Source organism: Octodon degus, unplaced genomic scaffold (genome assembly GCF_000260255.1).
Source record: "Octodon degus isolate 3935 unplaced genomic scaffold, OctDeg1.0 scaffold00033, whole genome shotgun sequence".
Lineage (NCBI taxonomy): Eukaryota > Metazoa > Chordata > Mammalia > Rodentia > Octodontidae > Octodon > Octodon degus.
Genome location: NW_004524609.1, coordinates 3982348 through 3992071, shown reverse-complemented (window position 1 = coordinate 3992071; position 9724 = coordinate 3982348). Strand labels below are relative to the sequence as shown.

Genomic DNA, 9724 nt, shown 5'->3' with positions numbered 1-9724 from the left:
CGTGACGTGGATGGAACCCTGGCCCCGTGCCTGCCAACGCAGTAGCTTTAGTCCGCTGAGCTTTCTGGCTGGCTCTGGTTTTCTTTATTCTTGATGACAGCCATTCAGAATAGGATAAGATAGGATCTCAGTGTAGTTTTGATTCACATTTCTCTGATAGCTAAAGATGTACATTTTTTCCCATGAACTTGTTAGCCATTTGTACTTGTTTTGATTTTAATTTATTTATTTTTTTGGCAGAACCAGGGATTGAACTCAGGCCCTTGTGCTTGCCAGGGAAGCGCTTATTCTACTGAGCCATCTCCCTGGCTCTTGTACTTGCTTTGAGAAGTAGCTGTGTAATTCCTTTTCCCAAATCTGACCTCTCCAGGCTAATTTTTTTTTTTAAACATTTATTTATTTATTTGTGTGTGTGTGTGTATGTGTGTGTGTGTGGCCAGCTCAGCCCACCAGGGGGCGGGGCTGGCTGGCATGTGCTGCTGGGGGATTGAACCACGGTCCCTGTGCATTGCCAAGCTTGTTTCAAGTAGGTGCTTTAGACCACTGAGCCATCTCTCCAGCCCCTCTCCAGGCTAATTAAAACCCCACCCTTTATCACACAGCTGTGAACCTTTGGCTCAGTGAGGAAAGCTCTGGGAACCCGAGGTGGTTCGTGGACCCCTAATGCCCATCTATCCGCATGCCAGCGGCCCAGGCTGTGAACATTTTCTGTTTTGTGAACAGTGTGACCTATGACCTGTCCGTGTAATAGGTCTGTTTGGCTAGGCTTGGAGAGCTTGCTTAGGAAGAAGGTCATGTTTTCTTCAAGAGAAGAATTAGGTAGAGATTTTCAGAATCAGTTGGGTGGCTTGTTTGTTATCAGTTGCTGCCCAACAAACTAGGCCAGAACCGAGGGGCTAAGAGAGCACAGTTCTGCCTCTCTTGGAGGGGCTTCGCTGGAGCCTTTGGCTCCGGGTCCCCCGTGAGATGGCAGAGGGACTGCTGTCAAACTGTCGCAGTGAAGGCTTGCCTGACCTGACCAGTCTGCGTCCTGGCTCCTCCTGCAGCAAGCAGCAGGTCTCAGCTCCCCCGCAGGCCTCCCCGAGGGCCACTCAGGCCAAAGCAGCCGGCCTGGCTAGAGCCGGAGGGCCAAGAGAAGGGCTGACCTGGAGCAGCCCTGTCCTCATGCCTTAGTCCCAGAAGTGGCCTCTCGGTGCATGCAGAGTCTGAAGAGGTCCCACAGCCACCTCCGGTGTGAGATAGGAGAGGTGGCCGCAGTGAGACAAGCCAGAAGCAGAAGTCATCTGGAGACTGGGTGGTGCCGTGGCGACTGAGCTGGCGGAATCAGGGCTCTGCTTTAACTGCCCCGAGTGCATGATGTTGGGGTTCAGATGAGCAGAGCTGCTCCACATAAACACTGGAAACGCTTTTCTTCTTCCATCCTGTCCTCCTTTATCCCTGTCTCACTCTACAGCTCACACTGACCTCGAACTAGCAACAGTCCTCCTGCCTCAGCCTCCCAAGTGCTGGGATTACAGGTGTGCAACCCCACACCGGATGTCAAGTTTGCTTTACACCTTTCAAAATGTGGTGGGGTTTTGCAAAAAGCAAAACAACTGAGTCTGGGGAGTGCACGGAAGCCGAAGGAGGGATGGTGCCCGAGCTGAGGGTGCAGAGCAGGAAGAGCTGGGACTGTCCCGCGCCTCCTTGGCCAACGTCGTCCACTGCCCTCCTCTGAGCTGATCGGTGCTAGGGCTGGGAAATGTCTGCTCTGAATGGTGCTAAGGAGGAAGCAAGGAAATGTCAACCACGGCCAGGCCTTGGGACGAGGCTGCTTCTGTCCCCTTAGATGTCTCATTGTTGAAGATAAATTACCTGGGTCTAGGGTTGTGGTTCAGTGTTAACGCTCCTGCCTGGCAAGTGTGAAGCCCTGAGCTTTATCTCTAGCCCACAAAAATAAGAAAAATAGCATGGAAGACTGGCGTGAGCGTTTCTATTTATCATAGGTAAGACAGCGGCTCAGAGGTTAGATGACTCCAAAGAGCACCCTGCTAAGGACTGGGCTCCGGGCTTTGTGCAGTCAGACCCAGCCTGGGCCTGAGCAGCGCTGGTGCCCCTTCAGGGTTACAGTAAGGCTGGCCAGGCATAGTGGAGACCACACGGGCATGGGCAAACCCACATGCCGGGAGCTGTTGCTGTCTGTTCTTGGAGAAAACATTTAAACCAGCTTTCATTTGAAACAATTCTGTAGAAATGGGGACAGATTTAGCTTTAAAGCTCCCAGCAGTTGCCTTTATCTCTGTGACCACAGAACCCAGCTTATGTGTGTCAAACACTTCACAAATGCCAGGAACTATGCTTTGAGTATTTAAACTCCAGATATTTACGCTGACCATTGTGGTGCCCATTGTACAGATATGGAAACTGAGGCACCTTGAAGTTTAGTCACATGCCAAAGCTTGCTTATAGCAAAGGGGGAGTTTGACCCCAGTACTCTGACTGTATGTCCTTGACTTCTACTGTATTCTCTCCTGGGAACAATCGCTAAGTACCTTGGATTAAAATCAAGGATGTACTGAAGATAAGCAAGGAAACCTGCCTTTCTCAGAGAGGGAAGGGTACCAGGCGGGGACCATATTGATTGAGAGAAAAGAAATACGCAGTTGGGCAGAAAGACAGCAAAGGGAATCCCAAGAATCAAAGTGTAGGAAAGAACACGGATTTAAACTTACTGAAAAACCAAGCAAGGAGAGAGCGAGGTAGCCGAACGCACGCAGAGCCGGACCAGGCACACGCCAAGAGCAAAAGCAGGTTTATTGGAAGCTCATGCGAATGCGGAGGTGCAAGCTCACGCCGCCGAGGGCACTCGACAAAGGGGGGCACTTCCAGGAGGTGAGTGCGGACCAGAGGTGGACATTATTTGCCTTCCTTGCGGTTGCATCAAAGTCAGGTGGGCTTGCTGGGCTTGGCTCGGCGCGGGACCGAGGGGGAGGGGCGGGGACCTACCGTTCCAGACTCTGTTTGCTAGAGACAGGGCAAAGAGAGCATCTGGCTCCTTCCTGCCGAACAGGGCGTAGCGGGCCGCGAGTCTGGAGATGAGGACGAGGAGTGTCGTCATGAGAGGGGTCGACGTCTCGCAGGGGAGAGTGATTGGCACGACCAAGTTTGCTGATCGGTTGGCGGCGGGACCCACACTTGTCTTCCCAGGAGTTCTGCGGCGGCTGCGTGCTCCGGATGACGGTGTGCAGGCCAGGCCAGCGAGGCTTGCTGCACCGAGCCGTGAGGGCGCTCAGCAAGACTGCTGCCCGGGCCGACCCCGCCTCCCGGACCGCGACCCCAGGGTCCTCGGGCGTAAGCTGGGCTTCCGTGGGGCTGTCTCCAGCACTGCCTGAATAGCGAGCCCTCCGCCCCTGGCCCGGCGCTGTCGGGGCAGCCTCGCTCGCGCCGCGGCCCACGAAGGCCCCCGCCGAGGCCCCGGGTTATTTAAGTGAGCGTCGCCCTGCCATCCCCACTAATGGGTCGCTGCGCACGCTCGGGGGTTAGTCCTGCTGTCGCCGGGGCAGAAGGCGCCGGAGCCAAACTGGACGGCAGTCGTGGGCGGCGAAGCCACAGGTCCCGCGAGGACGAGGAGCGTCGCCGGCAGAGCCGGCAAGGCCGTTCAGATTCGAAGGAGAAGCGGTGGCAGCGGCCAGGAAGGCGCAGCTGGAGCCCCCCGCCACCCTTTTGGCATTCCTGGAACCAGGACCGCTTCTCAGCATCAGAATCTGGAGAGGAGCTCGCGTGGAGCCGGCACGGACTCGGGCGCTCGTGGTCTCCGCGATCCTCTGCGTCCAGCGCAGCCTCCCCAGGGCGCGCACACGGTCCCAGAGTGGTGGCGGCGGCCCTGAGCCAGCGGCTGAGCCTGCAGGAGCGGCTGCGGCTGCGAGAGGAGCGGAAGCAGCAGGAGGAGCTGCTCACGGCCTTTGAGACGCCTGAGGAGAAGCGAGCGCGGCGGCTTGCCAAGAAGGAGGCCAGGGAACGCAAGAAGCGGGAGAAGATGGGCTGGGGCGAGGAGTACATGGGCTACACCAACACCGACAACTCTGCTGGGCCCCTTTATCTGGAACAAGGCCCTGGAGAAGAAGGGGATCAGCCACCTGGAGGAGAAGGAGCTAAAGGAGCGGAACAAGAGGATCCAGGAGGACATCGGCTGGAACTGCGGAAGGTGAAGCAGTTGCGGCTGGAGCGGGAGCGCGAGAAAGCCATGCGGGAGCAGGAGCTGGAGATGCTGCAGCGGGAGAAGGAGGCGGAACACTTCAAGACGTGGGAGGAGCAGGAGGACCACTTCCACCTCCGGCAGGCCAGGCCAGGCTGCGCTCCAAGATCCACATCCGCGATGGACGAGCCAAGCCCATCGACCTGCTGGCCCAAGTACATCAGCACCGAGGACGACTACCTGGCCGTGTAGATGCATAAGCCTTACACCTTCCTCAGCGGGCTCACAGTGGTGGACATGGAGGACCTGCTGGAGGACATCCAGGTGTACATGGAGCTGGAGCAGGGCAAGAACGCAGACTTCTGGCTTGACATGACCATCATCACTGAAAACGCGATCTCCAAGCTGGAGGCCTCGGGCAGGGGCCCAGGCGAGCGGAGGGAAGGTGTGAATGCCTCGGTCAGCTCTGACATGCAGTCAGTGTTCAAGGGCAAGACCTACACACAGCTGCAGGTCATCTTCCAGGGCATCGAGGGCAAGATCCGGGCTGGAGGCCCCAACCTGGACCTGGGCTACTGGGAGAGCCTGCTGCAGCAGCTGCGTGCACACATGGCCCGCACCAGGCTCTGAGAGCGCCACCAGGATGTGCTGTGGCAGAAGCTGTACAAGCTAAAGCAGGAGCAAGGCGTGGAGAGTGGGCCCCTGTTCCCCATCCTCAAGCAGGAGCCATTGTCTCCCAGCCAGAGCCTGGAGCCTGAGGAGCCTGCACCCATACCACCAGGACCCTTGGTGGAGGGTGGCCCTGCAGAGGAGGGGTCCATACCCAGCGAGGGTGAATGGGATGGGGAGGGTGACAGTGACAGCGAGGTGGTGCTCTTGGAAGAGGACCTGATCCAGCAGAGCCTGGACGACTATGACGCGGGCAGATACAGCCCAAGGCTGCTCACAGCACATGAGCTGCCACTGGATGCATGCGTGCTAGAGCCGGATGAAGACCTGCAGCACTTGGCAGCTGTCACCGAAGCAGCTCCAGGTCACTGGCAATGCCTATGATAGTGCCAAGGACATCTTCAGGTGCGCCAAGGAGGGCATGAGCCAGGATGAGGCACAGTTCAGCGTGGAGCTGCCACTCAGCAGCAAGGCCTACCTGTGGGCTGACAAGTACCGGCCCCGCAAACCACGCTTCTTCAACCGTGTACACACAGGCTTTGAGTGGAACAAGTACAACCAGATGCACTATGACTTCGACAACCCCCTGCCCAAGATTGTGCAGGGCTACAGGTTCAACATTTTCTACCCCGACCTTATCAACAAGCACTCCACACCTGAGTACTTCCTGGAGGGCTGCACTGACAACAAGGACTTTGCTACTCTGTGCTTCCATGCAGGCCCTCCCTATGAGGACATCGTGTTCAAGATCATCAACCGGGAGTGGGAGTACTCGCACTGCCATGGCTTCCGCTACCAGGTTGCCAACAGCATCTTCCAGCTGTGGTTCCACTTCAAGCGCTACCGCTACTGTCAGTGATAGTAGGCACTGAGTGGCCAGCTGGGGTGGCCTTGGCCTCCAGCCGGAGCCCCCCACGGGCCTTCATCTCCCCCTGCACCACATAGGGTTTAGCCATAGAAGCGGCCTTGGAGAACAGAGGGGTCAGTGGGTGGCCTCAGCATGGGCGTGTTGGAAGGGGCGGTCAGAGCAGAGGGGTTTGGCAGCTGTCAGTGGATGTCTCCATGCTGGTGGCTCAGGAGTCACCTGTTCTCATCCTGGAATGCACCAGGCGGAGCCAGACCTTCTCTGGAGGAACAGGCAGTGCCCTCAAGCCCTGCCCTGAGCAGGACAGGGTGCCAGGCAGCAGGAGGAGCAGCGGGGCCCTCATGGGGCACGGTTGGTGGGAGGGCCTTGTGCATTGTGGCACCTTCCAGACTGTCACAGGGCTGAACCCACACAGAACCAGACCAGACACACTGACAGGAGTAAAAGCAGGTTTATTGGAAGCTCATGGAGAGGCTGTCTCGCGGACCAAGTCAGCACCTGCAGAGGGCTGTCTTGCTGAGGGCCGTGACAGCACTTACAGAGGGGGGCAGGAGACTTTATAGGAGGGTGGTTGTGGGCTCTAACAGCCAGGTCACAGGTGAACTTCTTTTGTCTTGGGGAGGATAATTTCGGGCTGGAACAACCAAGTCGCACAGGTGGACATTATTTGTTTTCTTGTGGTTGAATCAAAGTCAGGTGGACCTGTTGGGTTTGGTTCTGTGTGGGACTAAGGGGGAGAGAGTTTGGGGGGCAGGGTGCCTGGGAAACTTTGAGTCCTGACCTTTTTTTTTTTTTTTTTTTCTGAACCGGGGATTGAACTCAGACCCTTGTACTTGCCAGGGAAGCGCTTATTCTACTGAGCCATCTCCCCAGCCCCTATTTTTGGTCTTATGGGTTGGTCAAATACTGATTTTTGTTAGGTTGATTGCTGGAAAGAAAGGTGGGCCAGGTGCCCTGGGAGACTGAGGCAGGAGGATCAAAATTAAAGCCCAGTCTGGGCAGTTTAACAATTTATCCAGACCCCATCTCAAAATCTAAAAAGGCAGTGTAGCTCAGTGTGAAGGTGCTCAGTGGAGTCCTCAGTGGTGCAAATATGAAAGGGGAGTAGATATGAACTACACTCCTTGTAAAATTTGGGACAACTTAAATTTGCAGTTGCTCAGAGAAGGCTTAATTTTGTTGAAAGAAAGGACAAGACAGGTGTTGCTAGTATCTGTAGCCACTTAACTAATTCTACCTTTTCTTTTTCTCATGTACTTAGTACAGAGTCTGTAGGGTCTCACTGCACTGATAGGACTCAGTGATTGTCCTGTTTTCAGCCTCCCAGGTGCTGGGATTCCAGGCTCACGCCGCCACACCAGTCTCAGTCATACCCAGCCCAGGGGCAGGGCCGCAGCAGTTGAACGCCCGTCCCTGCGTTTGCCTGAGCAGGTGCGCATGTCCATGAGCTGTCTGGCCTGCCCGTTATACCTTTCCTTCCTTGAAAAGCGATTGAGACCACATGTGAAAATTATGTGCAACAAGAAGATTAATGAAACCAGCCTTGCAGGACGGTGCAGGCAGGCGAGCAAATGAAGCCAGGGCCCTGCTCATGCCCCAAAATGTATCAGAGATTGCTAGACACGGGTGAAACTTTGCCTTTGTGTCTCTTAGCAACTGAAGGAAAAAAAAAAAGATCTACTAGAAAATTCTTGGAAGCCACAAAGGAAGCAAGAGTCATGAGTTCTCAGAATCCCGAGATATGGCTGCCTTGGCTGTTCAGCTTTGATGCAGCCTCGCCCGGGCAGTGTTGGAACACCTCGTGAAATCGCACAGAATTCTCACATCCTGGACTCCGTCCGGTTCCACATGATTTATGGGGGGGGCAGTACTCGGGATCCAGCCCAGGGCTTTGTACATGCTGTACTTGAAGCAATACCCCAGTCCCTCCTGAAGACAATCTTTTTTTGTTTGTTTATTTTTTCAGAGCCGGGGATTGAACTCAGACCCTTGTGCTTACCAGGCAAGCGCTTATTCTACTGAGCCATCTTCCCGGCCTCCTGTAGACAGTCTTAACAGCATCTGTGTTAGGCCTCTTGGACTGACAGACCAAAACATCACCAGCCAGCTGATTTAAATAACAGAAATCAGAACTAGGGGCACAGCTGAGCAGCATAGTACCTGCCTGGCAAGCACAAGGGCCTGAGTTCAATCCCCAGTTCTGCAAAAAAGAAAAAAAAAAAAAAATCTAGTTTGTCTCAGTTCTGGAGGAAAGGGCAAAGTCTTTTTTTTTTTTTTTAATTTTTTTTTTTTTTTTGAGAGAGAGAGAGAGAGAGAGGTGTGTGTGGCCAGCTCAGCCCACCAGGGGGCGGGGCTGGCTGGCATGTGGTGCTGGGGGATTGAACCGCGGTCCCTGATGCTTTGCTAAGCTTGTTCTAAGTAGGTGCTTTAAACCACTGAGCCATCTCACCAGCCCTAAGAGCGAAGTCTTAAGATTCAGAGGCTGACGAGTTGGGCTTCTAAGGCCTTCCTCTAAGGCCTGAGGATGGCTACTTTTCCCCGTGGGCCACCCTCGCACTGTCCTCTGCAGTGGGCACCCTGGTGTCTCCAAATCCCCTCTCACAAGGACCCAAGCCAACTGGCATAAGTGCCTGCCTGGCAAGGGCAAGGCCCCAAGTTCCATCCCCAGTACAAAAAAAAAAAAAAACCAGACAGGATGCACCCAAATGGCCTCACTTTAACCACCTCTTACAGACCTGATCACCAAGTAGTCATGTTCTGAAACACCGGCAGTTAGCGCCTCAATCTGTGGATTTGAGTGGGAGTAAGAGGACAAAATTGAGTCCATAACTAGCCTTTGTCCCTCGTTGGGACCAAAAGCTGCTTTGCTTGGTTAACACAGCTCGGGGATAATATCAAGGTGATCCAAACACAGAAAAAAAAAAGTTTTGTTTTGGTTTTTGGAGACAGGGTCTTCCTGTGTAGTTCAAGTTGGTCTTGAACTCACTATGTAGCGCAGGCCAACCTCAAACTCTGAAGCAATCCTCTTGTCTCAGGTTTCCCAGTGCTGGGATTGCATTTGTGTGCCACTGTGCCCAGTTTAAAAACAAAATTCTGGAGTTCTTTCTTGGTCCAAAGATAAGGAGATGTAGAGTAACAACAATACACGGGAGTGTTCATGATCTATGACTATTTGCACTTTTGGGGGCCTGATCTAAGTTCTCGGATCCTAATTAGCTTGCACAATGCCCCAGTGACCACTACTCCACACTTCTGGCCTCTGAAATGCTCATAAATTAGGTGAGGTCCGAGACTAGAGGTGTCAGGTACAAAGTGGTACCTCTGGTGTAAAAGAAGTGACTTTTTTTTTTTAGACAGGGTCTTGCTGTGTAGTTAAGGTTGGCATGGGTTAGGCTGGCCTCAAATGTAAAATAATTCTGCCCCGGCCTCTCAAGTGCTAGGATTATAGGAGTGTACCAGCACACCTGACAAGATTTTCTGTTTATAGTCACCTGTCTGCTTAAAGAGGCAGGCTGGAAGGATACACAAAAACTAAAATCAGCTGAGCACTGGGAGGCTAAGACAGGAGGACCACAAGTTTGAGCTCAGCAACTTAATGATTTAATGAGAACCTGCCCCCAAAGGGGCTGGAGCCAGGAAGATCGCTCAGTGGCTCAGCATCTGTCTGGCGAGTTGCTAGGTCCCAAGTTCGGTTGCCAGTACTAAAACAAAAAAGGGCTGTAATGTAATTCAGTGTGAAGATTTTGGATTCAGTCCCCATTACCACGGGGTGGGGATGGAGGGAGGCTGAGAGCACCTGATTTTAAGGTTATGACTTCAGTTACACTTCCCCTAACATCTTCTACACACCCCATTATTTTTAGTCGGGTATAGATCATGAGATATTAGAGGTGGTTTTTCTGGGACGATGTGGACAGCGAGTATTTTCCATGCTGATTAGCTTAGATCCTTGGGCTGGGGAAGGAAGCATCCTATGGGCTGAGCTGAGGGAGGCTGAGGTCCAGGAGTGCAGCTGG

The 9724-nt window shown here is 53.9% G+C and overlaps 1 protein-coding gene and 1 pseudogene across 6 annotated transcripts in view; both read left to right on the top strand.

The window, feature by feature from the left end:
- The window catches only part of Pecam1 (platelet and endothelial cell adhesion molecule 1), a 56367-nt gene that overhangs the window by 6787 nt on the left and 39856 nt on the right, over positions 1-9724 (top strand). The window lies entirely within an intron of this gene.
- On the top strand, positions 3162-6272 carry LOC111816471 (annotated as a pseudogene).